The 16,704-nt window shown below is 44.9% G+C and overlaps 1 pseudogene; it reads left to right on the plus strand.

Annotated features, from left to right (window-relative positions):
- Positions 1 to 16,704, plus strand: part of LOC141580646 (eukaryotic translation initiation factor 3 subunit F pseudogene) — a 35,799-nt pseudogene continuing 19,095 nt past the window's right edge.

A 16,704-nucleotide genomic window follows, 5' to 3' on the forward strand; every position in this document is an offset into this window, starting at 1 on the left:
CCGCCAACATGTCTGGCCAACCTTTCGTATATTTTTGGTAGAGACGGGGCCTCATCATGTTGGCCAGATTGGTCTCGAACCCTTCACCTCAGGTGGTCTACCCACCTAGGCCCTCCACATTGCTGGGATTACAGGTGTGAGCCACCACGGCGGGCCGCCATGACCTTTTCTTTGGTGCAAGTTTGGCTTTGGGAAGTGCTTTGGAGCTCTTTGGTCCAATCACTGAGCAGATTGTTACTGGTTGTCTGTAAAATTCACTTTTCATCACAATCTGGTCAAGAAATGATTTGTTGTTACTGCATAGAATAAGAAAAGATGACACTTCAATACAATAATTTTTTTTCACTCAGCTCATGTGGCACCCACTTAGGGAGATTTTTACCTTTCTAATTTGCTTCAAATGCAAATGACCGTATACTGGTTGATGCTGAATTCTTTGGCAACTTCTCTTCTTAAGTGAAACTTTAGTTATTGACACTTCTCAATAAAGAATATCCTGGTAAATATATTTTCAAACTAGTTGAAAATTATATCCCTATACAAAACCTGTCTTGTTTCAGCCTATGTTGGAGGAGATACTCCCAAGAGACCTATTTTTTGTCTTGATAATAGGGTATGGTGGCCTCTTTCAGTGTAAGATACATGTCGCAGGATATGTACCTCTCTCTTATTCTTAATTCATTTGTTGTACAAGTAATGTACAACAGTAAGGAAAACAGAAAGAGTAAAAAATAGTTCACAATTTCACCACATTCACTGTTCTTCCTTTTTGTTGATGTTGTTGTTTTTTGAGACGGAGTCTCACTCTTGCCCAATATGGAGTCCAGTGGCACAAACTTGGCTCACTGCAACCTCTATCTCCCAGGTTTAAGCGATTCTCCTTCCTCAGCCTGTTGAGTAGCTGGGATTACAGGCATGTGCCACCATGCTCAGCTAATTTTTATATTTTTAGTAGAGACGGGGTTTTGCCATGTTGGTCAGGCTGGTCCTGGACTCCTGACCTCAAGCAATCCACCCACCTCGGCCTCCCAAAGTGTCGGGATTACAGGCATGAGCCACTGCACCCAGCCTTTTTGAGACAGGGTCGCCCAGGCTGGAGTGCAGTGGCGTGATCATAGCTCACTGCAACCTCAGACTCCTGGGCTCAAGTGATTATCCTGCCTTAGCCTCCCAAGTATATTGGACTACAGGCAATCACCACCATACCCAGCTATTTTTTATTTTTGTAGAGACAGGGTCTCACCTAGTTATCCTGGATTCAGGTGATGCTCCTGCCTCAGCCTTTCAAATTATTAGAATTACAGACGTGAGCCACCGCACCTGGCCCATATTCACATTTTAAAAATTATATTTCCTTCCAGCTGTTATCTAATTAAATATGTGTTTTTTATATATTAATCATGGTGTGAATATAGTTTGTATTCTGGGTTTTTTTTTCTACTTTGCCCATCTACAAGATTTTCAAACGAAATTTTTCATATGAACAATTGTGATTACTTTTCTACTTTGTTCTAAAAATACAGTACAAGAGAAGGAAAACGTGTTAATTGAGGGCTCTGGTTAATTGAAGTTTTTACTATAATTACTCACTATAAAAATGAAGGGTTTGGTCAGAGAAGAAGTCATAGTCTTGGGCATATTTAATTATTACCTTGGCTTGTAAATAACCCTGTGGTTAAAAAAAATGCTGTTTTAGAAAGATACTTATTTAAAAATTCCCTTTCATAAAACAACAAAGACGATTCTCTTCAGTTCTCACTTGAGGGTGAATATAGCACATAAGTCAGCATGTGCCTTTTCTTCCATTGATTAGTATTTTCATTCAGCATGGAATAGAAACCAAATTAATAAAACTTGTAATAGCATTGGCTTCTCTTAACATCAAGCCCCCTTTTTCCCCATATAGGCAGAAGATACAAACATCATTTTTTTCAAACTCATGGGTAGTACTTAAACATCCAAGTTGCAATCTTGACCAAACTGGAATTTTAAAAAGAAGTCTTGTTTGTGGCCACTAGAGGGCGTAACAGACCGAACAATCCAATGTTTCCAGTCCTTGCACTCAACTTCCCTTTTCTTAGTCTGTAGGCACCATGTTTGTTGTGAAATACCCAGAACTTAGAAGGCATTTCCTTTGTTGCTTATTCTCCTCACTCGGTTGTTCTCGACTTTGTTTTCTTAGCAGGTCCCATTACAGCTATCACTTACAGTGGAGAACATATGGAAAATTGTGGCGAGCTCTCAGAGGCTGTGAGGATGTGATGCCTCAGAGTTTTCATACCTGTGAGTGGAAAGATAATGCCTCCTTCAATAATTGACATTTTTTTTTAAACTCAGGAGCTAACCGAGAATATCTTTTGTTGGTGCCTTCTATGTACCAAACACTAGGCTAAGTGCTTTTCATATATGACTTCATTTGGCCTTCCCAGTATCCCAACAAAGTAGATGATATTATCCCCATTTTGTAGATGATGAAACTAAGGCTTGTAAAAGATGAAAAGTAGGTGACAAAATTCTACCCACAGAGATTGACTTCTGTAATTACGCATGCCATCTATGTGCTGAAGCCTGTGTGGTTGCAGTACATTTTTGTGGTTTTTAGAAGAGGCAGTCCTCTTAGTTTGGACCGTAAGTCAGGCCCTGGTGAACTTGTATTTTGATGTAAGTATATTTGTGATCAAACACTGACTTTTAATTTGAAAGGCTTTTTTCCATAACAAATCTCCTCAAGATGAAGAAACTAGTGGACACTTGAAAAGCAGGAATGACCTGTGGTGATGGCATCCTTTAGGATAAAGAACCAGCTCTGAAATCTTCACCATGCCACCTGGAAGACAAGGTATCATACATTTGCTTAAGATACAGCAGAGACTGGAAGCTCTTTATCTTTTTCTTCTTGATTTCCATTATTCAGAAAAGGAGAGACATTCTAAGGAAAATCTTTTTGAAACCAGAAAAGGTAGCTTGATCTAGTTACAGAAGTCATTTTAAAGATCAGAAATATACTTGTATCTATAATTTTATTTAAATGCATGTAATTGAAGACGGTCTGTCTTGGAGAAAAACCTAATGGTATTAGCCTTTGGAGGAAACTTTTGACGGGAAAAAACCCTGAATTTGCATACTCAATTTTCAAAGGGATTTCATTTCTAAGAGCTGACCATTAGGGGGCAATACTGGATCCAAATTTAGTTTTCGTTTATTGAGGGAACTCCTTCAAAATACCTTTGGGCTTGATTTAGAACTCTATTTTGATTATAATTGCTAGGTGCAGTCTCAGGTTGAGGGAAGGTTACAGATGCCAAATTTCTTGATTTGTTCCTTACAGCCGGGTTATCTTATTCTGACGTTCTAAGAATTATCCTTCCGAGAGCTGGTGCTTACCTAACGCCATACATTTCATAGGGGGCTAAGCCTGGATTCAGGGAAAGGTCTACCGGTCTGCGTTTCATGGTTTTCTACGCCACAGTTTTCACTGGAAATCCATCAGGGCATAACCTAGGAATAGGTAAAGCAGACAATAGATACATTTTTTAAAGTTTACTATAAATTATGTTTAGAACTTAATTATGGAAATGGTTTGGAGAAACACATTGCATGACCAAGCCTGTTTACTATTTCTCAATTATTCTTTGCTAAAATTTCAAGTCGTTAGATGCTCCATGAGTCTTTGGAGTATTATCTCAAGTTGCTGACTTCTTTACTGTTGGAACCTCTAATAATTTAAATGCCATTTATACTTCAAATGACAAACTGGCACATTTTGATATTCCTTCTATAGAAAAAAAATTTAGCAGAAACAGATGGATATACATTTAGTTCACAATACCTTTTTATTGAACAAAAAGTTTAATATGAAAATATACATGACCCAGTTTTTGTATCACAGTAAAATAGGCCTTTTGGAGAGAGGACGTGGATTTCTCTGCAAAACAGCCTTGATTTATACTCATCCCAAGGCTTCTAGCTGATACAATTTCCTCATATCATCATAAGTAATATCATTTTCTTACCCACTAGTTGCCATGTCCACACACCCATCAATCACAAGATTCATAAGGGGATCAGATCCCTGCAATATTCCTTAGACATGTCGGCCACCAGTTAAATTCAACAATAATTTCTTGTCTATAAATTTGTTCAACTCAGGAAGGAGAGCCTTGCTCATGGTGTCAACTGCATGGACTCAGAGCTGCTGTGACAGAGACTTTTCACCCTCCTGCATGCTCCCGAAGTAGACCTGGCCCACGGTTATTTTTAAGGCTGGTGTAATTTCTGGTTGGGTAAGTCTTTATACTGAAACTGTGGTGAAGGTTATTAAGTTGCCTTTTTGTTTCTAGATTTTATTTTTACACAAACTAGTATTTGGCCTTCTCCAGAGCCTGTCCTGACCTTGCTTCTGATGGTAAGAAAAGCTCTCTAGTGCTGTGTGACCGCTGTCACTAGGCAAAATACTTGCCCCTGGCTAAACAACATGCCTTAATAGCACTGATTTCATTCATCTAATTTGTGTATTGAAGAAAGAATATTACATTACTAAGACATTGTAGGAATTTTTTAAAAAACATGTTTGTGAAATGGTGGAATCAATATGTAGTACAAACGTGTAGCACAAGATGAAAGAGCTGATAGACAAGATTTTCCCTCATTGTCTCTGTTAGACTTACACTCAAAAAGCTGGTAAATATGTGAGTCCGGTAGAAAGGCCACTGCAGAGTGTTAATAGGACTTCTTGGACCAAACAGTGTCCCTTCAGATTGATAACTAGACTTGAAATTTTTAAGAAAAACTTGGATTTTCCAAAGCAGTGTAACATATCCTAGCAGATAGGGATGGAAATGAGGAAATGCTACAGTTATAAAATACAGGCTTTATTTTTTTTTTCTTTGAGACAGAGTCTCGCTCTGTCACACCGAGGCTAGAGTGCAGTGACATGATCTCAGCTCACTGCAGCCTCCACCTCCTAGGTTCAAGCAATTCTCCTGCACCAGTCTCCCAAGTAACTGGGATTGCAGATGCCCACCACCATGCCCAGCTAAGTTTTTGTATTTTTAGTAGAGCTGGGGTTTCACCATACTAGCCAGGCTGATCTTGAACTCCCAACTCAGGTGATCCGCTGCCTCAGCCTCCCAAGTGCTGGGATTACAGGCGTGAGCCACTGTGCCCAGCAAAATGCAAGCTTTAAGAGGCAGACATGGCTAGGTGCAGTGGCTCACGCCTGTAATCCCAGCATTTTGGGAGGCCAACGCGGGTGGATCGCGAGGTCAAGAGATGGAGACCATCCTGGCCAACATAGTGAAACCCCGTCCTACTAAAAATACAAAAATTAGCTGGTTGTGGTGGCATATGCCTGTAGTCCCAGATACTTTGGAGGCTGAGGCAGGAGAATCACTTGAACCCAGGAGGCAGAGGTTGAAGTGAGCCAGGATTGCGCCATTGCACTCTGGCCGGGTGACAGAGCGAGACTCTGTCTCAAGTCAAAAAAGAGGGCAGACTCTGGATTTCCGTCTGGTACGCCTGACTTAAGTTATCTTTTCTGGCTTTAAAAAACAAATATCGTGATAGTCCCAGCCTGGACCTGGAACTACAGTGCTGCTAGACTCTTCTCAATGGTTTTCTGATTGTATTCTGTCATTCCATAAAGAGCATTTTCTTTCATAGACAGTCAAGATCTAAACTAATTGTTTTTTTCCAAAAGCAATAGCTTCTGAAAATATTCACTAAGCAGGAGCTAGGGAGGAAGCAGTTGTTGCGTGCTATAACTCACCCCTTTCCTGTTGAGTAATGCTCTAGAGGTTGAATTCAGTGACAACTGGCTTGCTAGACTTTGACTTCAGAGTAGATGAGCTCCTAGTTTTGTGAGAACATGTAGTTACAGCCAGCTGGTTGGCATCTGCAGGCAATCTCTTCCCAAAGTGTTTGCTGAACTAACAAGTTAAAGTTCAACATTACTTCCTACCTGATTTCTGTTTTGGAAATGTTGGCTTCAACTGTTGGAACTAAAATAAAGGTCATCTGAAGCTATTAGGACAACCAAGAATGTATCCCAAATACTATCTACTGGTCTGCATCGCAGGGAGCGAGTGATACTCACTGCACCTGGATGTTTGTATGTCTTAAGCCTTTTACATTATTTAGTTTAAAATATGCTGTGTGGTAATTGAGATGTTTCATTTTTACATTATTTTTAAAATAGTGTTTTACTTGAGAACATATTTTTAAAATGTGAAATTTTTTTGGACATAGGTACGGTTGTATGTCTCCATTTTGACTTTTAAGTTAATATTGAGCAAGGGTATATGCACAGTACTTGCCAAAGTCAAGCTGAGCATGGCTCAATTAACTGCAGAGGAACAGGGTGGACTGGGTGGGGCAAGCTCAGGAATTCTACCCACTCACTGAGCAAAGTCAAGCACTGGGGGAACAGCTTGAGCTGGAGAGCTCAGTAAGAAGCCCAGCCCAGCCCAGCCAGTGAAACATGGAGCTGGGAGAACACAGCCATCAGCCAAAAGCAGTCTGGTAAATGGTTTGCATTGGGGAAGTGGGAGTTCCAGTCAGGATTCCAGAGTAAGAAAGCAGGGCGGCAGAAGCATGTGTAGGAGCCCCAGCCACAGGCTAAGCTCTAAGAGCAGTGCTTCCTCTACTTCCTGTGGGTTAATGGCAAGATCATGGCAGGACCTGAGGCTTACAGGGCCTGGGTATAGTTAGTAGTTCTTCAAGACAGGAACTCAGATAGAAGGAAAATGTCAGATGGGGATCCTGTTATCAGAGCAGAGGTACACAGCACTGCTCAGAATCCCAGGAGCCAGGCAGTGCTCAGAGCCCATGACTGGCCTGGGACAGGCTTGGCTTGGTGCTGAGTGAGTCCCGGAGCCAGGAGCTAGAGCTACTGAGTTCCGCTGGCCTCATTAGGACTAGTTCTGGACACCACAGCCAGGCGAGCCGGTCCAGCGGCCCTAGTCGTTGTGGGAGAGGCACGCTGCGGAGACGGGAAGGTCCTTGACCTGGCTTTCACAGTGGAAGCAGTCCCATATGATAACAGGACAGCCACGTAAGAGTGGCTGCAGGAATGAGTTAATATTTCACACCAGAACTTACCTGAGGACTCGCAAAGATGAATGAGCAAAGGCCAAGTGCTACTGAAACGCTCGCTGTGAAGCTGGCCCCATGTTACCTGTGAACTACTGTTCCTACATGGAGGCAGTTTCACCATAGAAAAATTTAGCTCCAGTGATGGCTCTGCCCCTCCCCCTGCCCCCTGCCACCCTCTTACCAGGAGTCACTATGAGAGGCCCCTCAAGAATACTAATTGGGTAGAAGAAAATCAAAGACAGTGGTCTGTTTCCTCCTCCTATGAAAAGTGAGTCAGTCTATGATTTTATGCTGGCAAAACACCTTGGATTCCACATGGCACCCTCCATAACCCTGGCGTTGTGGCAATAGCTGTTTGCCACTGAGTCAGAGGCCTCCCTGGTTTGTCTTGCCACATCTGCACAAATAATGACCTCTCAGTTCACTCCTCCAACCTGCTGCTGGAGAGAATGGCTTCCTTAGGACCGTACCTGTAGGAGCTCTGATCTGTCATCATCATCTGGGGGACTCAGGAGCCGGCTGCATGAGTCAGCCAGTCCTCTACTCCTGCAATTATCCACGGAACACATAGCCCTGTCACCTGGCAAGCAGGCCCTCTTTCCCACCCCATCTTCCCCAACCTGGGTACCCAGTGGAAGACTTACACCCTCCCAGTGGGCACCTTAGCTCTCCAGGCACCCTCCTCCACCTGGGCACACTGATAGAGGATGTTTCTTTTCATCAGAATGACTTCTTCTTTTACCCAACTCCAGTAGCACTTCAGGATCATCCTTAGCCTGTCTTGTAAACATTATTGATTATGCATCTGTCTCCACTACAACCTCGTGAGCTCTGGGAAAGCAGGGACCGTATATACCTTGTTCATCCTTTTGTCCTTCACCGTGCTTGGCCAAAAATAGATTCTGCATCTCTGTTGCTCACAATGGACAAAACTGTTCATGTTAGTGAATGTTGATAACATGTACATAATGTACATAGCAGAAAGATGTTCTCGTATCTCTTAAATAGTGAAAGTCGGGAAGTGGCTTAAGGTGAAAATCTTCCTTGGAGCCATTAGTCTGATCTATAAAGCTAATAATAATACTAGCTACAGTTTATCAAGTGCCTACCATGTAGGCTTTGTTCTACATGTTTTAATTACATTATCTCATTTAATCCTCAATCCTGTACTGCATGGTTATCTCCACCAAAGGAAAACAGGTTCAGAGAGAGGCTAGGGAATTTTTCTCATTTCACCAGTTAATAAGTGGTAGATTCAGGGTTCAGACTCCTAAGTCTGTTTTTCATTGTTATGCCGGGTTATTCACTGAGGGCAGCCTTCTCACCAGCTGGTAGGAAAATCAGGTATTAGCGCTTGCAGCAATGTCAGAAAAGCCTTCCCTAACCTGTCTCTCTCATGGCTAAAGTGGCCGCTAGGTGAGAAAGAGTTGGCAGCCCCACTGGCATTCGCTAATGTAGCGGGCAGAGGACCTTCCAGAGCGCCACAGTGTAGCTTCAGTAAGGTAGCCGAGGGTAACTTTGTGAATGTAAAAAGGATAAAAGACTGGGTGCTGGTTTTAGCAAACCCCACTATAAATATGCTGATAAAATGAGTAGTGATAGCCCACTTACACTTCTGATCAGCAGTGTGGTTTTCTGATTCATGTGTTATCCATTGAATCTTCACTAATAGTTTATTTAACTGAGGGCTGCTGTCATTGATAGAGGTTGGCACATTTTAACCCTGTGAGTAAAATGTAGTAGCTAAAATTTACTGAGCACCAGGTACTTTGAGTTGATGCATTAATTTAATGCAACAAACCTCTGAGGTAGATTATTATCATCTCCATTTTACAGAGAAGAAAACTAAAGCTTAGAGAAGTTGCCCAAAATCACACAGTTAGTGTCAAAGCTGGGGTTCAAACCTAAGGATTCAAACCTGAGAGTTTATACTTCTACTTTCTCCAATTCCTAAGAATACTTGCTGTCTTATTCATCATCTTAATTTACTATGGATCTCTGGGGACAGCAGGCATCAGTTAAATAAAACATTACATTGTACTGGGTTTGTGTTTTCTTTCCCACTCGATTTGATGATAGAATAGCTATGACACGTGATATGTTACATGTTACCTCATTAAGCAGTTATACCGATAATACCGTGAAATTTTTATGTTTGAAATTGCTGTAGCACTTTATCCAATAGTAAAGCATTATTGCTCTAGAGTCATAGAGACCTGAGTTTGATTCCTAGCTCTTCACTTTTCTATGAAATGGGTGTAATAATTATGCTAAACTCTTAAGGTAGTTACAAGAATTAAGCAAGATTATAATATACAAAAAAAAAAAAACCTTAGCATGGACCCCAGTATCAGGGAGCCCTCAGTTGATGTTGGTATTGTTTGTCTTATCACTTTGCTCGATCTGTTAGAGGAAAATGCATATCAGGAGACAGATTAAACAATCGCTGGCAGATTAAACAATCTCTCACAATTATCCACTGGAAATGATATTCCTATTCTTTACAGCACTCTTTGCTGAATTATGATCAGTTTTCTAGTCTTTGAAAAAGGACAGATGAGTAATGAACAGATAAGTTATGAAATTTACTCTTCCGGTAAGAATCCCCATTGTTGGGAAGTATGATCTGTGCCTTGGGAAGGTGATGGATGAAAAATTGTGATGATTCCCCCCAGACAAGGGAGGTCTAGAGCAGCAACTTCAAGTTCAGTGGGAATACCTAGACTGCAGGCAACTTCCTGGGGAATCCTGGAGGAATATGACAGAGAAGTCACTGTGGTTCTAAGACATGTTCAGTGGAAGCAACTGCCTTTCAGGTTGTTGTGGGAAGGACATTTTGTACCTGTCTTTGCCCCTTGAAAGCTGAGGAGGCACGGGAGGTTGGTTGTCTGCTGGCTGTGTGGCCCTGGCTATTTCATCTTGGAAATCTAGGGAAGTCTTGTATGAACAAGCTTAATGCTTCACAATTTCAGTTTTCTTGGTGTCTTACAGACACCAATTTTTCCATCTTAGGGATGCTGTGGTAACAGAGGTTCGACCAAGCTGTTCTCAGCAGTCTGGAGCAGACCCAGAAAAGGCAGGTTCATATTGGTCCTGTGCTGGTGGAACATTAAGAAAAATAACTGTGCTTCATAAGAAAACCGCAGATATGGCTGGGTATGGCGGCTCACACCTGTAATCCCAGCACTTTGGGAGCCGAGGCAGGCAGATCACCTGAGGTCGGGAGTTTGAGACCAGCCTGACCAACACAGAGAAACCCAGTCTCTACTAAAAATACAAAATTAGCCAGGTGTGGTGGCGCATGCCTGTAATCCCAGATACTTTGGAGGCTGAGGCAGAAGAAGCATTTGAATCCAGGAGGCAGAGGTTGCAGTGAGCTGAGATCACGCCATTGCATTCCAGCCTGGGCAACAAAAGCGAAACTCCATCAAGAAAAACAGAGAAGAAACGAAAGAAAGGGGAAGGAGGGGAAGGAAGGAAAGAAAGCAAAGGAAGCAAAGGAAGCAAAGGAAGCAAAGGAAGCCCTGCATATACTGACAACATAATGGTTGGGGAGGAGGGAAAGTATGCATCGTAAATGGGGAAAAAAGCCAGAGTGTAAAATAATTTCTACACTTTGGTACCAATTCTACTTTGAAAATTAAACACTATACACGTATTCATATTGATAAGGGGAAGACAGGAAAGAACACACTTGAACGGCATGGATTATTTTTGGATGGTAGAATTACAAGTGCCTTTATCGTCTTAACTCTTGTATGTGTATATGTACATATCAACTCATATACATACACATATATGAGTTAATGTATGCATTTAAACACACACACACACACACACACACACACACACATATATATATATATAACTTTTTAAGAGATAGGAACTCCCTGTCACCCAGGCTGGGGTGCACTGGCACAGTTACAGCTCACTGTGGCTTGGAACTCCTGGGCTCCAGTAGTCCTCCCGCCTGAGCCTCCTGAGTAGCTAGGACTACAGATGCCTGCGGCCTTGCCCAGCTAATTTTTTAATGTTTTTGGTAGAAATGGGATCTGGCTGTGTTTCCCAGGCTTGTCTCAAACTCCTTGCCTCCAGTGGTGCTCCTGACTCAGCCTCCCAGAATGCTGGGATTATAGGCATGAGCCACAACACCCAGCTGCTTTTTTATGTTTCGCAATGTTGAACAATGAAACATTAGAAACTCAGAAAATCAAAATTTGTGATAATTAGGGGAAGATGTGACTTGGAGTCATGTCCATGTGGAGTAATGAGAAGCTCACCATACAGAACAATGCCTATGGTATGCTACAATTAGCGTAACGAAGGGGGAAAACAATTTACATGACTCGCTGGTGTGTGTATAAAATATCCCTGGAAGTTCTAAGTTTTATGCCTTTTTTAAAAATCTAGTACCTATGAGCCAGATGTGGTGGCTCACACCTGTAATCCTGGAACTTTGAGAGGCTGAGGCAGGCGGATCACCTGAGGTCAGGAGTTCAAGATCAGCCTGGCCAACAAGCTGAAACCCCGTCTCTACTAAAAATACAAAAAGTAGTCGGGCGTGGTGGTGGACACCTATAATCAGGAGAATCACTTGAACCCAGGAGGCAGAGGTTACAGTGAGCTCAGATCACACCCCTGCACTCCGGCCTGGGCAACAAAGAGAGACTCTGTCTGAAAAAAAACAAAAAACAAAAAACCTAGTACCTATGTAAAAAGTTATATTTTTAAAATATGATATGTATATATCTTTTTCTGTTTATGCCAGGAATTCCTGAAAACTGTCAGAAGGTGCATGGTTGTAAGTGAACCGTATGCACTGCTGTGTTTACCATTTCAAACACACACAGTCTGATCTACAGTAGGCCGAGTGTCTGCAAGGCACCACCCACCAGGTGGGGTGATGCTGTTTCCCTAAAGGTCCACATGTCAAATGCACATCCTCATTCAGTCACTACCAGCACCACAAAAAGTTTTAATGTGACCCATCAAGTTTGCATTTTTGCCCTGGCTTACAAGGAGCCTAGAGCTATGTTTTGTCTTTAGCTAGGCTTTCTAGTACAGCCAGACTCCTCCCTATACCTACCCTATTTATTATTTCTCTATCTTCTTTCAAATCCTGTTCTAATAGCTTTTCATTTAGTTATAGCTATGACTTTACCTATATGCAGTTTCAAAACTGTTTCAGAAGGCAATAGGACATACGTTAGTTATCCATTGCTATGTTACAAATCACTCTAAAACGTAGAAATTTAAAACAACAATATACATTTAATATATCTCACAGTTTTAGGGAGTGAGAAATTCAGGAACGTTCTGGCTTGGAGTCTTTCAAGAGGTTGCAGTTAAGACATCAGCCAGAGCCACAGCCATTTGCAAGCTTAACTGGGGCTGGAGGGTCTTCTTCCCAGATGGTTGGCGAGTTGGTACCAGCTGTTTTTGGGACTTTAGATGCTCCCCGTATGGGCCTCGCCACAGGCAGCTTGAGTGTCTTTGTGACAGCGCAGCCCCTGCAGCAGACAATCCAAGGGAGAAAGAAGCAGAAATCACAGTGACACGCACCTGCAGTTCAGCCACATTCTAATCCAGGCATCCCCAAACTTTTTACACAGGGGGCCAGTTCACTGTCCCTCAGGCCGTTGGAGGGCCGCCACATACTGTGCTCCTCACTGACCACCAATGAAAGAGGTGCCCCTTCCTGAAGTGCGGCGGGGGACCAGATAAATGGCCTCAGGGGGCCGCGTGCGGCCCTCGGGCTGTTTGGGGACGCCTGTAATCTAATCATTAGAAGCAAGTCACTAAGTTCAACTGAATCCAAGGGGAGTGATATTGGTTTCTACCTTTTGAAGAAAGGAGTGTCAAAAAATTGGTGAACATACTTTAAAAGCATCATAGGTTATAATAATTAGTCAATATCAGATAAATGGAAAATGATGGGAAGGTGCTTTGAGAAGGAGGGAACAATGGCTGAGTACCTTCTATGTCCTAGACTCTGTACTTCAACACATTATTGTGTTTAATTTTCTTTTTTTTTTTTTATAGGGTCTCTTGCCCAGGTTTGAGTGCAGTGGTACGATCTCAGCTCACTACAACCTCTGCCTCCTGGGTTCAAGCGATTATCATGCCTCAGCCTCCTGAGTAGCTGGGACTACAGGCGCATGCCACCACTCCCAGCTAATTTTTGTATTTTTAGTAAAGTCAGGGTTTCATCCTGCCGCCCAGGCTGGTCTCGAACTCCTGACCTCAAGCGATCTGCCCACCTTGGCTTCCCAAAGTGCTGGAATTAAGTGGTAAGCCACCACGCCTTAATTCTGTTTTACAGATGAGGAAAGTGAGACTGCAGAGATAGAGCTTGTCTGCGGTCCCATCGCTAGTGTCAGAGTATGTCAAGCACACAGCCTGAACCCACAGCTGGGTCATCACCTACCTCAGAGGAAAATGGAAAGCATGCCCAAGGATTTGCTACCTTGACTTATCTAAGCCATGTCCATTTTGCCACAAGGGAGAAATGCAATCAATCCCCCCAGTTGAATGAATTCTGAAAGAGCCGTTTAATTTATCTCTAAATGCTCTGGATCTTAACTCTCCTTCAACACACCTCCCCTGGCTTCTGCCATTGACAGTATTTGCCCAGTCTAGACAGTGCCATTCGTCTCCTCACCCCTGACTTTGAAAGCCAGCCAACTCCTCTTCCCACTACAGCTGGCTGTGGCCTGGAGGCCAGTGGGGTCAAGGGAACAGGGTGGCACTGAGTGCAGGGGTGAGAGGGCAAAGCACTCCGTCTAATGGGGACTGAGCCAAGCCCAGCAGAGTGGAGATAGGACAGCCCATCTCTCCCAGTGCCATGCTGGACTGCAGAGGCCTGATAAGACGAGGGAACCACCCGCCCAAATATGTGTCCTCTTCCAAATATAGATTTCTCCCTGCACTGCTCTCCCCACCGTCAGTTGTCACAGGGATGCTTTCCTCCAAGGGCAGCTGGCTGCCTTTCCCCCCTGGGAGATGGAACGTGATCCAGGTCATGACCAGCTCTTTGGGGTGACAGGTGGAGTGGCTGGGGTCTGTGCTGGAAGTGCTAGAGTTCCCACCTCTCTTACTCCCCTGCTTCTCAGCACTGGCCAGTCCTGTGCTTCCAGAAAACAGACTTTTCTGATGGATTCTCTAGTCAACACTGACTCTTCTGCCGAGAGCTCATACCTGGAGAACCGCTGGAATTCTGCTTCACTAGTAGTGTCAGCTCCCAAGGCACGGTTTCTTGGCAGAAACCGTTCCTTGGGTTGGAAGTTTGAGGAGCCAGTGTTATTATTGGAACCAGAGCTGGAGTAAGAAGCAGGTCAACAGCTGTTAGCCAGGGCTGTAGTCTGTAAGGGACTTGAAAACCTTTCTGGTAAAGGTGGAAAGGATGAAAAACATCGACTTCCTATAATTCCTTGTAGGAAGTCTACTATCTGTGGTTGAAAGAATACTATGGCCAGGCACAATGACTCATGCCTATTATACCAGCACTTTGGGGGGCCAAAGGGGGTGGATCACTTGAGGCCAGGATTTCTACCAGCCTGCTCAACATAGTGAGACCCTGTCTCTATTTAAAAAAAAAAAAAAAAAAAGCTCTGATGAAACACTTTCAGGTGAAGGAAGGCAGGCATTGAGTGAGACCTCTTAGCATCCATTGGTTGCCAGAGATGGCAATCTGGTTAACAGCAGGGCCTTTCCGGGTGTGGTTGTGTGTTGGAAGCGTGTTGCCACTCCTACCCCACCCTGTCCTCCACCCTCTCTATGTGCTCGACTCCTCTCTAGGGAAAAAAGTGACAGATACTGAGAGGGGATCAGCAGGCTGAGGCACCAAGTTGGTAGCTCACATAGAAGGACCAGGTCTCGGCTGCCCTGGCTGGAGCAGTGCATGTGTGGGGCAGGCCACCCTCCGAGCAGGGGCTTTATGGGATGGATCAGAGACACCACTGACTGTGATAGAGGGAGACTCTGGGGGGACCAAGCTATAAACTAGCTTTCATGCCAGCTACCCGCCTTCTCAGACCTGCATGCTGGCTTTAGGGCCAGCAATTCAACTTGAATTTTCCCTGTCCTCTTAGAGGGGGTTTATCCCTCACTCGCAAGGCCCCGGGACACTTGACGTTGAGAAGCAAAGCAGAGGGAGTCCACATCCTACCAGGAGGGTAGTCGGGAGTCAGTGCCAGTCCATGTTGTGTACGCAGATGTAAAAACTTTTGCCTGGTGGCCCACTGCCCTGGTGACAGCTGTGTCAGTATGCTGCAGAGGCCCTGGGAGAGATCATCGTAGGGGAGAAAGTACAAAAGTGATCAATTCCACCAGCACGTCTGGGGCACCTGCAATCTAAGGCAGGGCTCTGGAGGCTTTTTACCTGGACTGTCAGCCAGGACACCCCCATGGGGTGGGCACCGTTACCACCTACCCTGCCTTAGGAGGGAGGAACCACCGGCACGGGAGGCTAAAGATCTTGCTCAAACTGGTGGTGAGTAAGTGGGGTCAGGACTCAAAGGCTGGTGTCTCTGACTCCTGAGCCTTTTGAGCCACTGTCTCTCTCCTGAGAAAAGTCGCCTCTTCAGAGCTTTCGACCCCCAGTCCATGGCTCTTCTGTGCCTCTGCTGTGCTCCGCCCCCTCCCTGGGGATGGACGGAGCCTGGGCCCTCTTGCCCTGGGAAGCTGGTAGGGCAGCTCCTGTGATCCCTGCAGCAAGACAGGCTTTTCCAGAACAAATCAGGTGCCTGAAAATCAGACAGCCTGTGTCCCGCAAGAAGGCGGATCCCCACCTGGTGGGGAGGCGCTGGGCTGTGATGGAGGCTGATCGGGAAGAGCTGTGGAGCTGGAAGTTTTGCCAAGGACCAGCCTGACTGTTTTCCCTGAGCTCAATGTTCTTGGCTGTAGCATAGGGATGAGCCCCTCTTCCTCTTGGAGCTGAGGCTGGGATGAAGGGAGTGTGAGTCGGTGCCTGGTGCTGGAGGGTCCCACAGCAGGCATCCAGATGCTATTACTGGAGGGCACGAGAGGCCCCTCCTGGGACTCGCCCTCTGTCCCCGGTCGCCCTGCACCACCTCTCTCCCTGTCTCCTTCCTCTTCCACTTTGATTCTTTCTCTCCCGCTTCCTTTTATGTGGATGGAGGCCTCAGAGTGGCCAGAGAGATGTGGCTGAGCCTGGTCCTCCCTTGGGGAGGAGCCACTAGGCACACCTGCCCGTGGCCTGGAACACTTCCAACCGGAAAGGTGAACCAAGCCAGGCCCTGAGTCAGGAGCCTGTGTCTCATGGCAGCCACACCCCACGCCTCTGGCCCCTGCCCACCGCTCACTCCCAGGCACCTGCTTGCTGCTGTCCCTCCTCACCACGACCTCTGCCCACTCTAGCTGTGGCCTGGGAGGGGCCTGCAGTGAGGGAAAAACTGTTGACAGCAGAGACCATGCCACAGTCACTTTTCACTGGAGGGGAAACTGCAGACCACCTTTCTCCTCCTCCTGCCCTCTCCCCCAGCCCCGAGGGGAAGAGGCATGGGGAGGGGGCTGAGGGATTACCACGCTTGACTGGCTGGCTTTCCATGCGCAGGATATTGAGGCCACCTAATTGACAGATAGTAAACACGG

The sequence above is a fragment of the Saimiri boliviensis genome, chromosome 12 (assembly GCF_048565385.1).
Source record: "Saimiri boliviensis isolate mSaiBol1 chromosome 12, mSaiBol1.pri, whole genome shotgun sequence".
In the NCBI taxonomy this organism is placed as follows: Eukaryota; Metazoa; Chordata; class Mammalia; order Primates; family Cebidae; genus Saimiri; species Saimiri boliviensis.